The sequence below is a fragment of the Adiantum capillus-veneris genome, chromosome 7 (assembly GCF_014529385.1).
Source record: "Adiantum capillus-veneris isolate H3 chromosome 7, ASM1452938v2, whole genome shotgun sequence".
Lineage (NCBI taxonomy): Eukaryota > Viridiplantae > Streptophyta > Polypodiopsida > Polypodiales > Pteridaceae > Adiantum > Adiantum capillus-veneris.
In genome coordinates this window covers 145422210-145445733 of record NC_140937.1, presented here as the reverse complement: position 1 = coordinate 145445733, position 23524 = coordinate 145422210, and the positions used below count along the sequence as shown (strand labels likewise).

General features: G+C 41.5%; 1 pseudogene; it reads left to right on the top strand.

Annotated features, from left to right (window-relative positions):
• Positions 1–20111: 20111 nt before the first annotated feature.
• On the top strand, positions 20112–20429 carry LOC147454750 (uncharacterized; annotated as a pseudogene).
• Positions 20430–23524: the final 3095 nt, after the last annotated feature.

Here is a 23524-nt window from a genome sequence, read left to right as displayed (position 1 = left end):
TGGAGTGGATTAATTGGTTGACGTGTGTGCGGAATCTCCTGCCCTGTGCTGTTCCGAGATCCACCATACCTCCTCTATGAACCTGGTAGTATAACCCGCGAGCATCTGGTGAAGGCATGTCATGGTCCTCATCTTCTGCTGGAGCAGGGAGCGGTGATTGTGGAGGAGAATCTGTAGTACTTCCCTCCCCCCCCCCCCCCCCCAAAAACAACAACTAGCTCCGCTCCCTCGTCGAGATCGACTGGCGCTAGCGCGCGAGCTGCCCTGACACTGAATGTGGGACAGAAGGTGGGATAGGTGATGGATAGGTGGACGCCCATGGCATCGGACCCTGTGGCGTCGTGCCCAACGGCGTCGGACCCTGGGCGTTGGACCCTGTGAAGGAAAAGTTGAACCTGAAGCTGTAGCTGGAAAACTCTGCAGGTATGGAGTGCCACCAGTCGGAGTAGAGACCTCTGATAATCCAAAAACTGCTAGTTGCGTCGATGAATAGCGCTGTGTAAGGGTTTGCTGTGAACCTAACCACTCAGCCCGAAGACGCAATGCCCTCTCCACATCTAGATCGGTCACAGGTACGGCAATGGACCCACCTAGAGCGTCCCAAAACCAGCCGAACCCTGATGATGACTGCTGAGGCGACGGCTGTGAATGATAGGCAGAGAGAGCGTCGGGATATGACATCCCGTCTGTCATGAAATCCTCAATGCTGCGAAAGTGTGGTGTGGAAGAAGAAGACATGGTCTGCATTTATTACGACAAAGATTAAACTAGGGTATAAAATTTGAATATATGATTAAAAATTTACACATTGATTTTTTTCAAACATTGGATTCTCTATAGTATCCAATGTTGAAAGAATCCAATGTGGAAAGAATCCAATGTGTGTCTACAACCTATAAAAGAGTCTTGCAAAGACTCGAGTGCTAATAAGATATTAGTGTGTGTATTGACTAATAAGAGATTATTGTGTTTATGATTAGTGTGATCGATTGCGTGATCACTTGGACGGTCATTGGGGCCTAATACGTCACCTACGACTTAATCATGGAGGTATGTTTCTGTTTTTGTGTTGATTGTTGTTTAATTTAACATAATTAGTGTGTGTTTTAGTGTTGGCTTGTGTAATTGGCTTGTGCACACACTAATTAGTGTGTGCATTGGATTGTGTAATTGGCTTGTGCACACACTAATTAGTGTGTTTTAACATACACTAATTAGTGTGTGCATTAGATTGTGCACACACTAATTAGTGTGTGTTAACATACACTAATTAGTGTGTGCATTGGCCAATTCCATTGGTCAATGCACACACTAATCACACACTAAATAGTGTGTGTATTGACCAATCACATTGACCAATCACATTGGCCAATGCACACACTAATCACATACACTAAATAGTGTGTATTGGCCAATCCAATTGACCAATGCACACACTAATCCAAAACTAATTAATGTGTGCATTGACCAATCACATTGATCAATGCACACACTAATCACACACAAATTAGTGTGTGTTAATGAGCACTAATTAATGTGTGCATTGACCAATCACATTGGCCAATGCACACACTAATAACACACTAATTAGTGTGTGCATTGACCAATCACATTGGCCAATGCACACACTAATAGCACACTAATTAGTGTGTACATTGACCAATCACATTGGTCAATGCACACACTAATTAGTGTGTGAATTGGCCAACCCCATTGGTCAATGCACACACTAATGACACACTAATTAGTGTGTGCATTGACCAATCACATTGGCCAATGCACACACTAATAGCACACTAATTAGTGTGTACATTGACCAATCACATTGGTCAATGCACACACTAATCACACACAAATTAGTGTGTGTTAATGAGCACTAATTAGAGTGTGCATTGACCAATCACATTGGCCAATGCACACACTAATTAGTGTGTACATTGACCAATCACATTGGTCAATGCACACACTAATTAGTGTGTGAATTGGCCAACCCCATTGTCCAATGCACACACTAATAACACACTAATTAGTGTGTGCATTGACCAATCACATTGGCCAATGCACACACTAATAGCACACTAATTAGTGTTTACATTGACCAATCACATTGGTCAATGCACACACTAATCACACACAAATTAGTGTGTGTTAATGAGCACTAATTAGTGTGTGCATTGAACAATCGCATTGGCCAATGCACACACTAATAACACACTAATTAGTGTGTGCATTGATCAATCACATTGGTCAATGCACACACTAATCACACACTAATTAGTGTGTGCTAACACACACTAATTAGTGTGTGCATGGCCAATCCCAAATTTAACATATTAGGTTATGCAAGTAATAAAATCTAACAAGTTTAGATTTTGCAAGTAACTAATAATTAACAAATTTAAATTTTGGTGTGTTTTTACTTACACTAATTAGTGTGTGCATTATAATAATGCACACACTAATTAGTGTGTGTAATTAGTGTGTAAAGAACGTACACATACACTAATTAGTGTGTGTAATTAGTGTGTAAAGAACGTACACATGCACTAATTAGTGTGTGTAATTAGTGTGTGTGTATGCATGTGTGTGTGTGAGTGTATGCATGTGTATGTATGCGTGTGTATGAGTGTATGCATGTGTGTATGCGTGTGTGTGTGTGTGTATGCGTGTGTGTGTGTATGCGTGTGAAAAAATCAAAAAACATAACAACAAAACTTACATGGAATTGAAGCGCTTGTTGGGAGAGGGTAGAAGAGTGGAAGAGTAGAGATGGTGGAGAGTAAAAGAGTAGAGATGGAGGTAGAGCTCAAGGTTGTGAGGTTCGCGCTCTCGGCTTCTGTGGAGAAGACGATGAAATTCGAATTTTAGGGCTTTGAACTTCGCGGGGCACGCGGGTGCCCCTATTTATAAAAAATTTTGAAATTTGATTTTCCGCTCCTATTACCGCGAGCATTACCGCGTGCCTTACCGCACCTATTACCGTGGCGCAAATTCGGGCCAAATAAACAGATGGCCACGTTCTGACATTATTACTATTGATCCTCACAATCTATTGGTACTATGTTTTTTACAAAATATATATAAAATGAAATTATTTCTAGTACTTTGAAATTGACATTTTTACCTAAATGGTTAATTTTTACTTTTTACTGATATTTTATTAACATTCTTTGGTAATTTGATTTTAATTAGTGTATGTAATTTATTGATGTAGGTTGCTTGGGATGATTTTGGCCCGTCCACTGAACCGGATAGATCACGGTGGTTGGCCGAGCGATTACCATGCCCATGCGTGCAGTGCAAATGCGCCATTGCTCGACTTCGACGGATATGCTTGAGCCATGTAGAAGATTATGGACTATGGGACGATCCTCGCAAGCGTGCACGGATGGAAACAAACGATCCGCGAATTGTTGCGGCTATTGACGTCACCCACATTGGCGGGGGTTGGTGGAGGAGGGGAAAGGAGGGTGGAAGAGCGCATGCGCCAGGAATCCATTAGAGAGGGAGGAAGCACATGCATCAAATCAGCCAAGTACTGCTGCTCCCTCTTATCCGAGTGACCACATCCCATCTCCTTACGTGGATGCAGAAGACGACCATTTGCATAGAATGGTTGAGGATCTCTTTGCACGAGAGGAGGAGCATGAACCAGTGTGTGCATGCAAAGAAGCTTCCGAGCGAACGAGGAGTGAGCTACTCGATTCGGCACACACCGCACTATATGATAGATGCTCTTACTCCATTTTAAGGGCTTCTCTCGAAGTCCTTAACCTTCAGGCGATGTTTGGATGGAGTAATGCTAGTGTCGACGCACTTTTGAGGTATGTTTACAGATTGTGAAGGATGCTTGTGGAGTGCATAAATTAGCTTCTAATGTACTTTCTTCTTGTGATAGGTTGCTAGAAAAGATGCTGCCAGCTGGCAATCACATGCTAGAGAACAGACGAAAAGCCGGTGAAGTGGTGACTGTATTAGGGATGGATTATGATCACATTCATGCTTGCGTGAACGATTGTGTGCTCTTTCGTAATGAACATGCCGATTGTGACACATGTCCATCGTGTGGGAGCTTAGGTTCAAAGAAGGAATGCAGAGCAACAGAATTCCACGTAAAGTTTTGAGGCATTTTCCACTCATCCCTCGCATCCAACACATGTTTAGATCGAAGGGTACGAGCGAGCTTTTGAGTTGGCATGCAAAAAACCGCTCCACAGATGGTATTATGAGAGTGCCAGCTGACTCACCAGTGTGGAATCACATAGAGGAAATGTGGCCAGAGTTCAGGGATGAGCCTCGTCACTTGAGGATTGGGTTAGCTAGTGATGGAGTGAATCCATTTGGGCACCGCTCTACTTCATAGAGCACTTGGCCGGTGGTTGTTGTAAACTACAATATTCCGCCTTGGGAGGCAACAAAAAAGGAAAACATTTTACTATCACTTCTCATTCCAGGAAAGCACAAGGTAAAAAACATGGATGTATATCTGCAGCCTCTTATTGATGAGCTTCAAGAACTATGGAGAGGCATAGATGTCATTGACATTTCACGGCCACCACGAGACCGCAATGCCGTCATCAAGTGTATCCTCATGTGGACCATGCATGATTACCCAGGATTTGGAGAGGTATCTGGTAAGTATGCACATGTTAATTGTACTCTTTGCTTTAGGTTTATCATCTCATGTGTAACGTTTGTTTACCTCTTGGCAGGATTGGCAACATTTGGACATAGTGTGTGTCCCACTTGTGGCCCTTCCCTTGTGACAGAGAGACCTCCTCTTCTTGGGAAGGTGATCTATCCCAACAACCATCGCTTCCTACCTCCTTCACATCGTAGATATGCTCCCCCTATCAATGGAGTGCAGCCGTTCCATGGGAACATGGCTGATTGGGCGAAGCATTGGGAGGAGCATCATGGTACCTCACCGCCTCCCAATGGGTTGCCAAAGGGTATATCGAGGTACTCAATCTTCTTGTCGCTCCCCTATTGGGCTTCGTTGAAAATTCAGCACTTATTGGACCCTATGCATGTATTCAAAAATGTTGGGCAAGCTATATGGGATCACATAATTGGCAAGAAGGATTCATTGGGTGCTAGGGAAGAATCTCTAAATTTGTTTATTGATTTGAATACCATGGGTCTAAATATGGATCCTAGTGCTTGTAGAGATCTTATACAAGATGAGAATTAAAAAAACTCTCCATTCTTTCACTTGGTGTAGTATATGATTAATTTGCAAATGTTTCGTTATGTGCTTATGAATAGTATTTGTAATGGTTTTGTTGTGAGTTCAATGGTTTATGTATAGAATTTTTAGAGTGAAAGAGAGATTAAGTGAAGTGAGTAAGCATTCTAGAGAGTGTAGGAGTTGTATTGGATTTAAATGGAAACCCGCGGGAGAGGAAGGGGGAAGGGGGTCCAGCCTGTCTTAGCGGTAATGTTTACGGCAATAATCGCGGATATTTGCGCGGTAATATGTGCGGTAAAGTGCCGCTTCTGCATCAAAACGATTCTCTCTCCTCATTTTGAATTCCTCTCTCTTGTTTTGCGGTAATGGCCCGCGGTAAACACCACGATCTCTCATAGTGTAAGAGAAAAGAAATGCATGTCGATTTGATATATAGATACGATCATCGAAATTGAGCATGCACTGGTTGAGGAAAACATGTGGCCAAACTAAATTTAAGGAAGCTTTGACAAACTCAAAAGTATAGAAAGCACAAACATACTATAAAAATTGAACAACACTACCGACTTGATAATTGTGTACGAATGCCATCCAATTGTGCAAGCCAGAGGACAATGGTTGAGTCAAGCTGTAAAAAAGCAATATGAATAGTTAAAAATGTATCGTCTTGCAATGAAACACCACAGACTGAAATTGCAAAGTATACAATGCACGTCATGCAGAGATGCAATACAAAAGTATGGTGGAGAGCTGGCACTGTGGTCTCTCCAAAAATCATAAGAAACAAAAGTCGTGCTCTGCCCCCTAGCATTTATGTGTTGCGCTAGTCAAATGCATAGTCGTGGTGTGCTCCATACAGATAATGAACCTTGTAGTGTTGTCGAGCTGGAGTCGCGCTTGTGCAATTGAAACGTCCAGTGTTGTGAATATATGTCCTCCGTGCAAGACACAAAACATGCATTAAGACAAATACAGGAGATCTAGCATATTGATTAAGCTTAAAGAGAAGCATATCTAATTTTATATTCTATGTCGAAGGTTCGCTACATAAAGAGTTATGGGTGCTTTTCGATAGATTTTCCCTTGTTAAAATTGCACTATCTCTCTCTGATCAGTCGTCAACTCTTTCTCCTGCCTTATGCTGTAGCCAGCTTCTCCTCAATTATGCAACTCGTCGGCCATGCAGTAGCATGCTATCATATATAGGGTCTTTCCTCAAGAAGTCTAGGAGTCTTTCCAATTGAAGGGTTTTGTTCATGGGACCGGCTAATGCTTGAATCTGACCTTGGAAAGATAACTCCATGTTGCGAACTTGCATTGGCCAAACAATACGTTCTCTTGCTGCTTTCCCTATGCAAGGTCGCATGATAATAAGCATGTCGAGTTCGGTTTCCCCATAGAGAAAGACACCATATTTAGTCCGCTCATCACTATTGCAAATGCGGATATGGCGAACTTTATACTTGTTACTTCAGTGCTAGATGCTTGATGTCAATCTCCATATGTTTTGTTATATTCTATAGATGTTCTATAGCAAAGGCCACCAAGCAAGTCTAGTTAGCACAAAAGGGTGTGTGTAAGTGCAGATGGCGAGGATGCAATGTATGTGACAGGAGGCTTACGATGAGTCTTATCCAAGGCATTGAGGCTTAGAAGTGAACGGACTCTAGGAGGCCGCCAGCTTGTGGAGAATGGCTCTTAGAGTATCAGAATCTATGTCATGGGCTGAATCCTCTCACAAAATCCCTCATCTTATACCCGCTCCTGGGAGGTTTGGCACCGGACCAAGGAGGCTCGATAGCCAGCCTGTCAAGGTGTTGGCCAGTCAACCATGAATAGCCGAGCAGTTAACCATGAATAGCCAAAACTAAACACGAACACACACACACACACACACACACACACACACACACAACATCTAGAAAAGCTGAGAGAGCAAGGCTGCATGAGAGGCAAGGCATCAAATTAGGGCTTGCAATATGCTCTCCTCCCCATGCGCAGAGTTGCCATAGCCAGATTTTGAACTATATAACCAGAGGCAAGTTAGCATGGCGATGGCATTTTTTGATTAGGCTCGGTGCCCTTTCATCATATGTGCCCCCGCTCTTTGATGATCGTCAAGAACGGTGTCCATCTCTCTCTCTCTCTCTCTCTCTCTCTCTCTCTCTCTCTCTCTCTCTCTCTCTCTCTCTCTCTCTCTCTCTCTCTCTCTCTCTCTCTCTCTCTCATAGAGTGGCCACCTACCCTGTAAGGCCAAGAATCCTAGCTATAAGCCCTTCAATAATTGAAAGAAAAGTGTGACTATTGCAAGCAAGAACGAAGGAAATGTTGATGTAAACATGGGATCCAGACCCTCTCAAAAAAACAAGAGGTGCACATGTACGTAGAATATCCTCTCTCAAATTGAAAGCTTATCTCCTCTACCTGTAGTAGATAGTCGCCATGTTGTGTTAGATATCCTCTGCGTTGTAGAGAGGCACCTCATTGGCATGACTGTTCAACTTCTTCTCCACCACCTACTTGCCCTGACCCTTGCTCGCCATGATAAGTCCCGAAGAGGGGGAGAGAGAGACAAAGAAATAATATATATATATATCACACACACACACACACAGAGAATGGCCAGAGACTTACCTGAATAATATTGAGCTGCTTGCTTTGCAAAGCTTCATCTCCGAATTGCTGCACATCTGCATACCTACAAGTTGTTGCCTTTGTGATGCTTTGAATAGACGCCTCTACAAACCTGTGAAATTTCTTTTGTTTGCTTGCAAACCAACATTGCTTTTTGCGGCCTTTTTTTAATTAAACTTAATTTATATTGAAGCTTTGAAGCCCTGCCACGTGGTTGCTTGTCCGAGCAGCTAGAGGAAAACAGCCTTTGGCTCACCAAGTAAACATGGTCTCCTTATTCTACAGAGAGATAAAATTTTGAAAAAGTGTGCTAAGTGAAGCGATAAAGTGGGTATGAAGGCAATTCCAAGATTTGAAAGCTATAGAAGCCTTACAATACCTTTGCAAGATGCTACTTAAGACGTTCTCTCCGAGTTACTTAGACATGATTTCTTGGCCTTTGTATGACCTAAAAATAGACATTATTAATACTAGATTGGTAGTTCATTAGGAAGGGAATGGGGTATAAGAGGGCCTCTTTATTTGCCATGGGATAAAAAATGAGATTAAGGAATGATCAAATGGGGACTGCCATGTGGACTGAAATGGTGGGTGTGGCAGGTTCTAAAAGTGAGTGGTCAAACTTATACGCCTAGAGGTGGAGGGTCTTTTCTTTAGTAATGAAATAAGAAAATAAGAAAATTTGAACCTTTTTTTATAAAGCTGGGGTAAACACTCACTCTTTATCTCTCTAGAGAATATTGACTCCCCGCACCTTCCTCCATAAAAGGGGGTCTTTCAAAAAACGTGCTGACATTCTCTCTCTCCTATTTACTCTCTCTAAGACTGCTACATCTACTCTCTCTCCCCTCTAGCTAGGAGACCTGCATCTCTCTTTTCAAGGCCCACTTTTCCCTCCAAATACCTTTTGCAGCAGAGGTTTGAAACCTCCCTTCTCCATTGATCACTCAGCCTCACCTTCACACCTCTACAGAAAGCTGTAGATCTACAACATTGGATACTTCTATGATATCTTCATCAACACCTCCCTTCTCCAATGATCACTTAGCCTCACCTTCACACTGCTATGGAAAGCTGCAGATCTGCAACACAATTGCTTTTGGAGTATCCTCATCGACACCTTCTTTGATCCTTCTTCCTCATCTAGGTGTGAAGGTGAGGTTAATCACTTAATCTCACCTTCAAACCTCAACATGAAAGTATAGATCTGAAGCAGTCACTACAACAAAAAAAGGTGTCATCGACGTATATATCGGCGCTTAACATCGCTATCTGCGTCCCTGTAAAACTTTCGGAATCTACGTCGATATAATTTGCGAGTATTGATATTACTTCACATATACTTACTTAATTAAATCAACTCACACATATTAACGTCTCACCTCAAGCGATCAGCGAGACTGTAAGGCCTCCCAGTCTACAGGCTCTCCTGAAGCATCAAGATCATTCAATACTTCATAGATACCTCTGCGATATCCATCTGACTCCTTCTGGCGTGGCGGGGCTCGATGCATCGCAAGATTCTGCGTTTATACAAAAATCAAAGTAATAAGAATACATGATTCATCGCGTTTTAAAAAACGCCATAGTTAAGATTGGATTAGAAACTCACAAACTCATAGCGAAAGGTGTCGAAGCCTCCGCTGCCAAGATGAGATGTCCCCCTGGTCATCTGTCATATCTGCGCGGCCTCACGCTGCTGTCTAAACCGCATGTCCGTTGTCCGCTCATCCTCCCTGATCTGCAGCCATGTCTCGTGTGGGATGCCTGAAGGCTTCGACGAGCCGGTCTTGAAAGCCTTCCGAACTGCATCTCGTCAATGTTTCACGGTGTCCCGTGCAGCACCCTTGATCCACCTCCTTGGAACAACATTTGAACCCGGAGCAGGCTGGTACTCTCTCAGGATGGTCTCCACTATGTAAATGACTTTGTCCTCATCCTGCTCAAGCCAAGACGTCAGAATGCTGGTAAAAAATTGCAGCTCCGTGAGCTGGCGAATCTGCTGTCGCATCTCAGTCCCGACTCTATCCATGTCAACAGAACCATCTGCCCGTACAGTATAGAGCTTGGAGGCACTACGATCGTGTGCCCCCCAAGGTGTCCGAGGTGTGCCAAGAGGTGTGTCGAGAGGTGTGTCTGGGTAGGACGGGGGTCGTGAGCGAGGAGGGGTCGAAGCATCTGTGGACCCTCCTCCACAGCAACCACCACCTCCACCTGACGATCGTCGAGATCGGCGAGTGCACCTGTGCTGCAGAGATGAGGATGTACCCGCCTGTGTCCCACCCCTAGGTGTCGAAGCGGCCGTGATGGGAGAAGCAGGCATCGTATCCGTAGGCATCCCCCCCCCCCCCCCGCCATAGGTGTCCCCCCCCTAGGCGTCGGACCCTTGGGTGTGAAGCCCGGAGGCGTAGTACCCGTGCCTCTGGCTACCCAGTACTGAGAAGCCTCTACCATATGAGCAGGCGTCATCCGTTGACGAAGCCCATGAATGCATCTGCACTCATAGAAGCGGGATTTGGAAACTGGTCTGCCATACTAAAGTCCTGCACAAAGAAAGTAAAATAAAGCGTTAGAACACAGTTGTTTAAATTAACTTTAATCTTAATTTTAAATCAACGTCTTCACACAAACACTTACAGGCCTAGGCCTCGACGAGTGAAGCATCATCGATAAGATCTTGCACCATATCATCGTCTATCTCTAATTGCAAACATAACTCTGCCCCAACTCGTTCTGGCAGATTGTCTTCATCCATTGCATCTTCATCTACAAGTGTCAATTCTGTCTCATCTGCGTCATCCCTCGTATATGTGTCAGCTTCCTATGCCATACCTTCGTCCATCTCATCTAATGTCACAGTAGTATGGACGTCGTGTGACTAACTTTCCTCCAGGAGCTCTTGCCCTTCAAATACTTGTTTATTTCTTGGAGCAACCTGAACCACAAACCACCATTGTCGCTCTCGAGGGTCCGGTACAAAGACCACTTTCTCGCAATGTTCGAGGAGAGCAAATGTGTCGCTCGCATCTGTCCAAACCTTTGTAGAATCTATTTGCACAAGTTTGTTTCCATCTCTGCGTACTGTTGCATTGCAACCAGAAGTAATCACCTTGAACCACTTCACATCCAACAAAAACATCTCAAACCGCCTGAAGCTTACTTTCAGGATATCTGACACTAGACCACAGTAATCCAGGTTGCTAGTGCTCTCATTCGTGTCTCTAGCACTGGCCCTGCTCTTTTGCATGAAACTAACCATTACCCCACTGTCAAACGTGTTTCTTCTGCTGTCAATTTGTTGTGTTCTGAAATGCTTTCCAAGCGACCACAGTGCCATGTATGTATGATACTTCCAATCGCATCCAATAGCCAGCTCTTCCTCTTCTAGAAATATGGGTTCTCCGATCTGTCGAGCTGCTCTCACCGTCTTGTCCAACCATGCCATTGTAGGGAATTCACGTAGAGGAGCGAGATAGTCTGGCAAGGGTAAGCCTCTAGTCATTCGGCTTTGCCTGAAATCCTGTCGCTCCCTATTGCGTCTCTCTTTCTCTTCTTCGTACCTTTCAAGCCCTTTTTGCATCAGCGCTGAATTTAGTATACAGAACTTCATGATCTTTTCTCGCATGGAGTCGTTCATTTTCTTCGGCACCCCTTGCCCTTGCGGCTCCTCTCCCACCAGTCTTGCATCTTGTTTGTAGCGCATTGCTCCGCACTTAGGACATGACAGACAATCTACGAATTCATTGCAAAAAAGAATGCAATCATTTGGACATGCATGAATCTTGTTGTAGTCCAAGCCAACTGAGGTCAATAGTTGCTTTGCGTCTGGCCTGGAGGGGGGCATTTCATTGCCAGCCCGGGAGAAGTTGCTCCCGCAACAACCTGTTTAAGCCACATTAAATTAAAAAGCCTTCCAAGCACGTCACCGTTGCAATCAAAAAATCTCTTTTGCAAATTACGTACCTAAACAAAGAAGTGACGCTTGCATCTCACCATCCGTACACTGACTGAAGATTCAAAAACGCCAGACAAGTACGAAGCGTCAATATTTTGGTGCCTTCATAAATTGGTTGACGTGCCAACTTCCTCACCATGTCTTCAGGAGATAGGCACACGGCTTCTGGTGCTGCTTTGTTAGCGTTCTCCTCGCTTGTCTGGAAGAAGGAATCCAGCATCTCCTCCATGCCGTCGTCTTCTGTCTGTAAGTCCTTTTTTGCTTCCATCCTTGGCTCTATATTGGTCGGACCTTCACACATAATCCTTTTTCTCTCTCTCTCTCAGATGTAGGTGCTATGTCACAAAAATCAATGCCCATTCCATAGGAGTCGTATCGTAGATTCTGTACGGTTTCTTTAGCAAACTCTTCGTACTTGTGCACATGCTCATTACATATCCTACGCTTGCGCAGGATTTGATACTTGCAGAGCATGCACGAGCATGCAATCTTTTCCTCCATGTTAGTTGATGATGTTGCCATCTACAATGATTATGAATGTTCTTTTAATATATATACTCCTCACAATGTAAACTACCTCGCATTCTCTAGTCTTGCCCAATCTCTGTACACCTCGGTCCAGAGGTGTACGGAGATCAGGACCACCGGGTCAAAATCTCGTCTTTATTGGTCAAATCCTATATGGGTAGACACATACGTGCACTCCCAGGTGTACATGACAATGCATGTAGCGGGCAAAACCCCTTTGCCTCTTTTAGTTCCATAGTTTCTTCTAGAGGGAGAGAAAGAGAGATATAGAGAGAGTTTCTCTCCTTTTCACACATACAATTGGTCAGCCAACCTAACTCTTTCTCTATCTACTATCTCTCTCTCTCTCTCTCTCTCTCTCTCTGTAGCTATCTCTAGTTATTCTCTCTCTCTCTCTCTCTCTCTCTCTCTCTCTCTCTCTCTCTCTCTCTCTCTCTCTCTCTCTCTCTCTCTCTCTCTCTCTCTCTCTCTATATGTATATATATATATATATATATATATATATATATATATATATATATATATATATATCTATATATCTATATATATATATATATATATATATATATATCACTCTCTATCTCTTTATTTCTCTCTCTCTTTGTCTGCGTACGTACCCTATCTCTCATTCTTTCTCTCTCGATCTCGCTCTCACTATCTCCCTTTCTCTCTCTCGATCTCGCTCTCGCTATCTCTCTATTTTCCTATTTTCCTATCTCTCTCTCTGTCTCGCTCTCTCTCTCTCTCTCTCTCTCTCTCTCTCTCTCTCTCTCTCTCTCTCTCTCTCTATTCCCTATCTCTCTCTCTCTCTCTCTCTCTCTCTCTCTCTCTCTATCTATATATATATATATATATATATATATATATATAGATATCACTCTCTTTCTCTCTCCCTCTCTCTATATATATACCACTCTCTTTCTCTCTCTCTCTCTCTCTCTCTCTCTCTCTCTCTCTCTCTCTCTCTCTCTCTCTCTCTCTCTCTCTCTCTCTATTCCCTATCTTTTTCTCTCTCCCTATTTCCCTATCTCTCTCTTTGTCTTGCTCTCCACTTCCCTCTCTCTCTCTCTCTCTCTCTCTCTCTCTCTCTCTCTCTCTCTCTCTCTCTCTCTCTCTCTCTCTCTCTCTCTCTCTCTCTATTTTCCTATCTCGCTCTCTACTTCCCTCTCTCTCTCTCTCTCTCTCTCTCTCTCTCTCTCTCTCTCTCTCTCTCTCTCTCTCTCTCTCTCTCTCTCTCTCTCTCTCTCTCTCTACGTACTGATCGAACGAGCGACTGAGCTAGGGAGATCCAGACGCCCACGACTATGGAGGCCAGACTACACAACATCGACAGAGGCTGCATCAGACGATCCAGGTCACTTTGGCTCGACATGCACAACGCCCGGTCAGACTACTGACCATGGAGGAGATTGATGAGGTCCGCCAGCAGATGCTGGATCTCCTATGATCTACCTATCCCACCTAGTTGTTTTAGCTGCTTAGTCCACACCCAACAGTTTAGGATTCCATAATATTTTATTTTGTCATCTGGTTATTCTGACTTTGTATCAAATCTACCACATTGTAACTTTCTAGTCTCATAGGTCACTTTGGCCTTTTGAAGAGTTAATATAACATTTCATTTCATTTCATTTCTTTCTTTAATTTTAATTATTTACGCAAACCATAATTCTCTCTCTCTCTCTCTCTCTCTCTCTCTCTCTCTCTCTCTCTCTCTCTCTCTCTCTCTCTCTCTCTCTCTCTCTCTCTCTCTAGTTTTAATTTCCTACGCACATTTTTCTCTCTTTATCTCTCTCTTTAATTTCCTACACGCACACACACTTCTCTCTCTCTCTCTCTCTCTCTCTTTCTCTCTCTCTCTCTCTCTCTCTCTCTCTCTCTCTCTCTCTTTCCTACACAAACACACACACACACACCACTCTCTCTCTCTCTTTCCTACATACACACACACACCGCTCTCTCTCTCTCTCTCTTTCCTACATACACACACACACCGCTCTCTCTCTCTCTTTCCTACATACACACACACACACCGCTCTCTCTCTCTCTTTCCTACATACACACACACACACACACACCCCGCTCTCTCTCTCTCTATCTCTTTCCTACACACACACACACGATGTGGAGAGAGAGAGAGAGGGGTTGGGGGGGGGGGGGAGAGTGCCATAATACCTGCTGCACAGGTTTTGGCCAAGATCTGAGCGCGCGCGTTGAGCGCGAAAATGGCCCCTATACGCGGGTTTGGCTTTTTTTCCCCTAATTTTTTAGCGTCGATATGCGCGTCAATAAGCGCGTCGATATACGCGTGGAAAATTTTACCTTTCTACGCGTATTTCGACCTCCATATCGACGCAGTTATCGACGCGCATATCGACGGAGTGTAAGAACATCGATATGGACGTGGAAAGGTATGGGCGTCGATATATAGGGCGTCGATAACTTTGGGTTATGTTGTAGTGAGTAGTTGCTTCTTGAGTATGTTCATCAACACCTTCCTCGGTCCTTATTCCTCATCTTGATCTGAAATGATCTCCCCTCACTCATCCACATCTTTTGGAGATTTTGCATAGGAGCATTGTTGGGTAAGATTGTTAGGGTGCTTCAGCATATGTGTTGGTAAGAATAGTGAGCTTCATTCCTATTTTCAATGTTCTTGTGTCTTTGCTCACTCACCATACCGGTTTCTGTTTCCATCTTTCTGTAGAGATTTGTGGTAGTGTCATTGTCTGTCTTTGTATATATCTTAGCATTTCTTGTTAACTTGCACTAATAAAAATTGTGTATATAAACTAATCTTCATTTTTGTCACAGCGTGTGTTACATTGCTTTCATGGATTCTTTAGGTGCTCATCAATGTGGGAGTTTTATTGACTCAATAAGTTGTAGCAATATGCAAGACGATGGCGGTTCTTCGCTTGCTATCATGACTACAAATGATTTATGTGGGTGAAAATGCAGCCAAGTTCATGGAGTTTACACAAGGTGTAAAGAAAATATATGGCTTCTCAGCCACATCATTGGAAGGGGAAGATTGTGGGTTTCAAGCAAACTCAAGATGGCAAGCGTCTACGAAGGTACAACATGTGTATATAGCTTCTCTGTTGGTGCTTGACATGTCTTTGCCTCAACCTAGGTTTCTTGAAAAGTGTACATGTTCTGCTTCTATTTAAATGTTTTGGATTGTACCATTTATGCTTTTACCTCTTAGGTTGATTCAATATATGCATAATTTGGTGTGTTTTCCTTCATATATTTTCCATCTAACTCTGCAAAGTGGCAGCCAATGGAATCTTTTGCAAGAAGCTTTGAATCTATCCATGCGGGTGTTGGCAAGTTTATATATGCAGAGTGTTTACGTTGAGAGATTCCCTCACAAGAGAGATTCTTATGTGGCCATGCTTATGCCACATCGAATGCTCTATTATTGGCAAAGATTGGTATGGAGATACCAATCTGTAAATCAAGGCTTGTCAATAAAATTTCCATACTGAAGATGTAAGCGAACAATGGGAGTATGGGAGGCGCTCGACTCCAATATTGTTTTTGAAGAGCTTGTGGACCTTCAAATATTCTCCCACACTCATATTGTGCCCAATAGTTGTGTCTATGATGACTGACATCTTTACAATTTTTGCAAGTACCTCAGTCCTTGAATAGTATTCCTTTTATGTGAATAGAAAAATTAAGGTCAGGAGAAGAGAAGGGTTGTACTTGTAAGGACATCTCATTCCCATGATGTATCATTATACAAGCTCAACCATAGGGCATTATCTTAATGAAAACTTGTATTACATCCCAACTCTGTGCATAACTATTTGTAAAGGTTAATTTAAGTTCTTTTAATCTTTAATTCAATTTTGGTGTGATTATTTTGGTATTTCATGAATTTTTCAAGTTCTAGGTGTTTCAATCTTAACAGTAATTAAGTCTTACAGAATGACATCCCAGAGTTGTATTATTGTGCAAGTACACAAGTTTAGTTCACTATTTATCTTCTCCACAAAAAAATATTTTTAAACTCAATTTTTAATAATTAGGTGAATTCTAATTAGTACTACATGGAGGCACACATGTGTGAATACAAATCATTTTAAAGGGCTTACACCATATAATTGTCGTTTGATTTTCTAAAGCATATGTACAAAACTCACAAGAATTTTTTATATTGCATGTTGAAATTTGTCAAAGGGATTTCTAAGAGGGACTGCAAGGTAGATGCTCACAATGGCCTCATCAACTTGGGCATGAGGTGTATAGGTATCCAATTTCCTAATTGGGACATGGACCTAGATTTGCTAGTGCTTGAGGACACAGAGAGAAATAAGAACAAAGGAAAGAGCATGAAGAGAGATAGGGAGGTTGAAGATCTATAAGTGAGCATGAAGAGGCCTCAATGAAGCTTGCACTCCTACATGACTCTAACCTGACGGACAACATAGCTTAAGTACTAGATAAAGAGAGGTGATGGAGGAGGTTCCACACTTTCATCTACTCACTTTGTATGCAATGGTGATAAAGGGTCATCAATTTTTTTTGTCAATGACATTCCAAAGAATTTTGGACTCTAGTAGTATAGGAAAATTCTTAATTATTTCATGATTCATCCTTTAGTATGGAGCTTTGGGTATTATGGGATTCATGCTCTTTAATATTTTTGTATATCATGCAAAGCCACTATGATGACTCTCCATTTCCTATTCTTCTTATTCAATGGTGGTGTGGGAGGAGGTGATTGTTGTTTCCATGCAAGGGCATTGTTTTTGTAATTGTTTTTCTTCACTTTCTACAATTGTTTGTTCCTCTATGGTTGGAGCAGCATTACACTTCCCCTTTTAAACTTTATTTGGCATGTTCACTAAGGGTCTAATCTTGTGTACCCTCTTTGTAAGAAGTCTACTTATCTGAGAAAATGGGGTCACTTTAAAAAAGATTTGAAAGAATGTGTTGCATTGGAGACTTGTTGGGTCCATCAAAGTATGAGCTTTTTTTGCACCACGATCAAGGTACATGCTACATTTTTAAAGAGAAAGAATGGAACTTTTCATGCGAGGTCATGTTCCCGGGGTAGCTTACGGCCAAATCACGCCTATTTTGCACCAAAGAACCCAGTCAGGTGGTTTTTCGAGACCCGAGGGTCCCGGATCTAGCCCCGTGCACCACGGTGCAAAAATGGCATGTTTTGACATGCCATTTTTGCACCGTGGTGCACGGGGCTAGATCCGGGACCCTCGGGTCTCGAAAAACCCACCCCAAGTCAAACATGTCATTTTCGCACCGTGGCGCACGGGGCTAGTAGATCCAAGCCCCTCGGGTCTCGAAAACCCACCTGATCGGGTTCTTTGGTGTAGAATAGGCGTGATTTGGTCGTAATCTACCACGAGAACATGACCTCGCATGGAAAGTTATGTTCTTTCAGCCACGATCCAGCAAATATATTCTTACAAATGGGAATATTCCAATGAGCCTTTTTGGTTTTTTGACAAGTTATTTTAGTTTTTTGGTGAGTGATTTCTCTCATGTACGATGGCTTCTCCTCATTATGGGGGTCTTACAAATGTGATTTTCTAAAATAAAAATTACCAGGGTAAAGCAAGGTCCATATTTAATGCATTCCATGTTCATCTTCAATGGAATAATTAGTTAAATTGCAAGAATTTTCACTAAGTCATGAATATAGGTCAGGTATTCCAGAAGTTGGCTCATTTTTTTTTAAATAACATTTTTAGGTATGTAGTACAAATGTGAAGCTTCTACGATATGTCAATAAAGATTGATGGAATTCAATACTCATTTAAGCTCAGCAATAAACTGCAACTATTGCAAAAACTTCTATTCAAAAATAAAAAATTTGGGTCCTTTGAAATCAAAATATGAGTCTTATCATGCTTTTAACATATTAAAACTATATTTCCATGAATATTTCATAGTGTATACATAAGTTATGGTGAGATTGCCAAAATGTACCATGACCTGCGTGGTCTAAGCCACTAACTTGATCCAAGAAACTTTTGTCTATATGTCCTAAAGTCCACCACCTCCCCCACCATTTTGAATCATTAAGTTTTAAGTACTTCCATGAATATTTAATGTTGTATACATAAGTTCTGGTGAGATTATCAAAATCTACCATGACCTGCGTGATCTAAGCCACTAACTTGATCCAAGGAACTTTTGTGCATAAGCCTTAAAGTCCACCACCTCCCCCACCATTCTGAAATTTGTTCAAATATTCATTAAGTTTTAAGTACTTACTTAAATTTCCAAATAAGAGGCCCTCCTATATCCCATTCTCTTCCTAATTTCTATAAAGATTGATTGTATTATTAGCATCTATATGTTTCTTGTTCACATTTAGATTTAAAGCCCTTTATTTAGAAATATGAATAATGATCTTTCCTTTGTTTTATGGTGCCTTTTGACCATCCCTTCACTAGCCGCTATTGATATCCAATTATGTACAAGAATGTATCAACTACAAAAGTTATTGACTAACTTGATTCTCAGCACAAATTTTTGTGGGGCCTAAAAAACAAGACAAGTGCACATAGTTAACCACTATTTGAATGGCAACATAAAGTAAATTCAAAACAATGACAAAGTTTAGTGCAAGTAAAGAGATGACACAATAAGATGGTAAAAATTGTATTGCCTTAATCCATTACATAAGCCCACTCACTTAGCATATGAGTGGTGTACTTAAATGCTCTATACATGGGAAATAGAACTAGGCTCTCTCTCGCACTACAACTTTATGGCTCCGTCTTTTGGCCCCTTCGTCTTGCCTTCCATTTGCAGCACCTTTCTTTGCAACTGTAAGTTCAGCAGACACTTTCAACCGATTATTGGTTGTTGAGATTTGGTTCCAAACTTGAATGTCCATCTTGGCTTGTTTGGTTCTTGGTCTACAATTGAGCCACAAAGTGACTGATTATATCTTGCTAGGGCTTGACTTTTCAGATATTTAGGCATGAAATTCCATATTATTAACTTTTGTGCTACACCTTTTGCAGATCAAAAGTGAACACATGGATCTACAATATCAAAATCTAGATACAATGTGAGTTTCTAAATCCATAGGTGAATTTGATTGCAATATAAACATTACAACTTTACCTCTTCCAAGAGCAAGTATTTGAACATTGTTGAAACTAGACCAACCCATATTGTGTCCTACATTGTTGAAATGCATTGGAGTCAAGTTTTCCAACCATTGACAGCAACTTCCAAATAAATCTTTTGGAGGCACTAGTACCAAGTTTTCAATGTTGTTGAATATAGGAGAATCTTCTAAAACAAGAGATGATTAATAAACGATCCTTCTAATTTCAAAGAAAAAAGAGCTCTAATAATTCATTCATGGAAAAAATACACTAGCCACACATGCTTTGCAGGAACTGACACTTACCTTAGGATCCTTTGCCAACATTGAAAACTTGTGACCCTTCATAAGCCTTACATACACCCCTTGCATTCTGCTACATTGGCACTATGTATAGTAGATCTCTACTGCATTGTAATGCTTTTTTGAGTAGCTATGAGCAAGTACACTCTTGCTAGAAATTACTTGCATAGTGCATAGCTCACACACACACATACACACAGTAAAGAAGGAGATGTTGCAGCAACTGTGAAAAGGATTTTGAAAGGAGATAGGGAGCTAGAGTAGGAAAGTTGATGTTGCACGTCAAGAAAGAGGTTATGGAACTCGAAAGAGAGATGCAAGCTTGGGAAGAGAGCGAAAGTGGACTGGGAACCTAGAAGTTGGAGCTATGGAGATATAAGTTGCAGATCTAGAATGAGATGTTGGAGCTATGGCTAAAGAGGTTGCGAATCTAGAAGAGAATCTATTGGATCTATGGAGAAAGAGGTTGGAGATTTGGAAGAGAAGCTATTGGAGCTATGGAGAAAGAGGTTGCAGATTTGGAAGGAAATTTTGCAGCTATGGAGAAAGAGGTTGCAAATCTAGAAGGAGATGTTGTAGCTATGGAGAAAGAGGTTACAGGTTTACAAGGAGATGTTGTAGCTATGGAGGAAGAGGGTGCAGGTTTAAAAGGAGATGTTGTAGATATAGAGGAAGAGGTTGCACATCTAGGAGGAGATGTTACAGAGGTAGAATGATGTATGATAGGCTACTTTACAAAAAAATGCCCTGCCATGAGAAGAGGAGGAGAGAGACATGTCAGGGCATTTTAGAGAGAGAGTGGGGATAAAGATTGTAGATCTTCACTTTTCAGCAGCTGAGGGGAGAGAAAGAGACCTTGGAAAACTTTTGGAGGGAGAGCAATAAGAAGAGAGAGAAGACAAAGAGGTGACAAGAGAGGGAAACTTTTAATATTTGAAAATTGAAAAGGTGCTTTTGGGGGGAGAGTAACTCCAACCAGATCTAGTAAAATCTGCATATTCTCCAAGAAAATAAGCAAAAGTATTTTTATAAAGGCGTGTCTAGGCTATCTACCCCACGATTCTAGCCCTTGGTCAAAGCTTGATTAAGTTTTAAATATTTCTTTAAACTGCCAAATAAAGAGGCCCTCCTATACCCTATTCGCTTCCTAATGTATATACTTTTATGGCATGATCTTGTGCCTTCTTAACCATTCAATTTTGAAGTGAGATACATAACAAATTTTCAAGTGTTCGATGTCCACAAAGCTCGGACTCCACATTGCTTTGGAATTATGGGATAACACCATCATCCATATGCATTGAAGAACATAAAGTGTCATAATAATTTTAAAAGGACTTCTCCTTTTTACTATCTTTCTCAAATTTGCATGTTTATCAAAATATATATTCCCCTTAATTTGTGGTAATCTCTCTGTTTTTCCACTCACAAGTTTTCCACACACCCCTAACCATGTCTAAAGCTAATTTCTATCCCTTTTAAAGCTCTCTCTATCACCTTTTGCTATTCCAATTATGGCATTTGAGGACAAGATCTCAAGCTATGTAAGAGCCAAGGAAAGGATTTTACACACAAAGCTATATACTATTGTGGTCTTGTACTCAGCTTGGATATATCAAATCTGATCTTCATGCTCGTTGTAGACCATGTATAAAGCTAGATAAAGCTTAGGAAGTCCATCCTCTTTTATTTGAAGTGCATACATGATGATAATATGGGAGTCTAGCACTACTTGAATATAATTCATGACTATCTGAATTTTCTTGTTGAATCATTTTTCAGAGCCTGTTCTTGTTCTATGATAGTCATTCAAGTGAGCTTCCCTCTCTGGACGCCTTGTTGTCTAAGATTGTAGCTACTATGTGGTGTAGGACTCTTTTGACAGTTTCTAGCTTTAGTAAAGCCCCCCTTTGACCTCATTCCTGATGTCCTTTATGCATCTGTAGAGTGGCCTATTGCCCAACAACACTTTGAGTTGAATTTCCAAACTCTTTACATTCATTGTTGTTAGTTTCTATGTGTGAGGATTTACTGCAATATCATTGTGCATGAGGATATACTCAGGTATGTGATCAAGCACCTAGATGATATTGGATGAGAAGGTAATCTGCATGTCTACTATTCTGAAGAGTGCACTATGTGTGTAGAGTGTGAGGGAGAAGAAGAGAAGACACATCATTGGTGGAGCTCTCAATGATAATGTGGATACCTCACTACTCCTTATCATTGTACATGATTTAAAAAAAATAATGTTAGTATTTTCAGTGTGATGGGTGTTCGATCAATTGGCTTGAACCCTAATAATCTCTCACTTGAAGGCCAACATGTCCCAAGTGGCCTATTTGTAAGTATGTACATGTGTACAATGGTGAAGCAATCATGTGGCTTCACCCTACACTCATCATATCCATGCAATGTGCAAACCACTCTGCGAATAGGCTCTTCGTAAGAGAATTTTTAGGGTTATCATCCATATGGACCTTGACTAGCTCAATGTGCTTGCTAGCCAATATGTTGAGTATCACATGGTAATGGACGTCTATGTGTTTTGACTTGGAGTGAAACATAGGGTTCTTTGCTAATGCAATTGCACCTGACTATCACATTGCAACATTGGATTCTGAGTGATGCCAAGATCTTCCACTAGTTGAGCTAACCATATAGCTTCCTTGCTAGCATCAGAAACTACCATATACTGAGCCTTTGTGGTGGAAGATGACGTACAGTTCTGGAGACATGATCTCCATGACACAGTTGCCTTAACAAATAGACAAACATGGCCGGACATGGATCTTTGGCTATCAACACAGCCCGTATAATTTGCATCCATGTAACCACATTGGATGCATCACTATTCCCAAAACATAAGCACTTTTTTGTTGTACCTTTCAAATATCTCAAGATGTACTTTACTGCTTCCTAGTGCTTTCTGCCAATATTTGCCCTAGATCTACTCACCACTTCCACTACAAAAGCAATGTCTAGTCTCGTGGCTACCATGGCATACATAAGACTACCGATTGTTGAAGAATATGGCACCTTGGCCATTTCTGCTTTCTCAGCATTAGAATTGGGAGCTGGTTTTCTTGCGAAGTTTTTGATATGCTTGTATTGGGGTACTCAATGTAGCCTTCCCCCCTGCATATTAAAACACTGCAAGTACTTATGAATATATGTTTCTTGCGACAACTCTAGTATTCCAAGTGTTCAATCCCTCTTGATACACATACCATGAAAGTGACTTGCATCTCTCAAATCCTTCATAGCAAACTATACATGTGCTAAGTGACTTCTTCAAGATGGAAATCTCATTTCACTATGAAAATATTAAAACACTGCAAGCACTTATGAATATATGTTTCTTGCGACAACTCTAGTATTCCAAGTGTTCAATCCCTCTTGATACACATACCATGAAAGTGACTTGCATCTCTGAAATCCTTCATAGCAAATTATACATGTGCTGACTTCTTCAAGATGGAAATCTCATTTCACTATGAAAATATGATAACATTTACCGTGATCTTTTAACGTTGTTTGTAGGAGAGAGAGAGAGAGAGAGAGAGAGAGAGAGAGAGAGAGAGAGAGAGAGAGAGAGAGAGAGAGAGAGAGAGAGAGAGAGAGAGAGAGAGTCCAAAATGGGCTCGCCAAAGAAGAGAAAGGGGGACGGGAAGACATTTATTTGTGATTTGAATATTATCGTGGGAATTATCACATTTATTACCACAATTATTCTTGTTAGTAATATCACTATTATTACTAACCATCAGTTTCACGTAAATCATTCAGGTTTGGGTATTTCCCTCTGTTT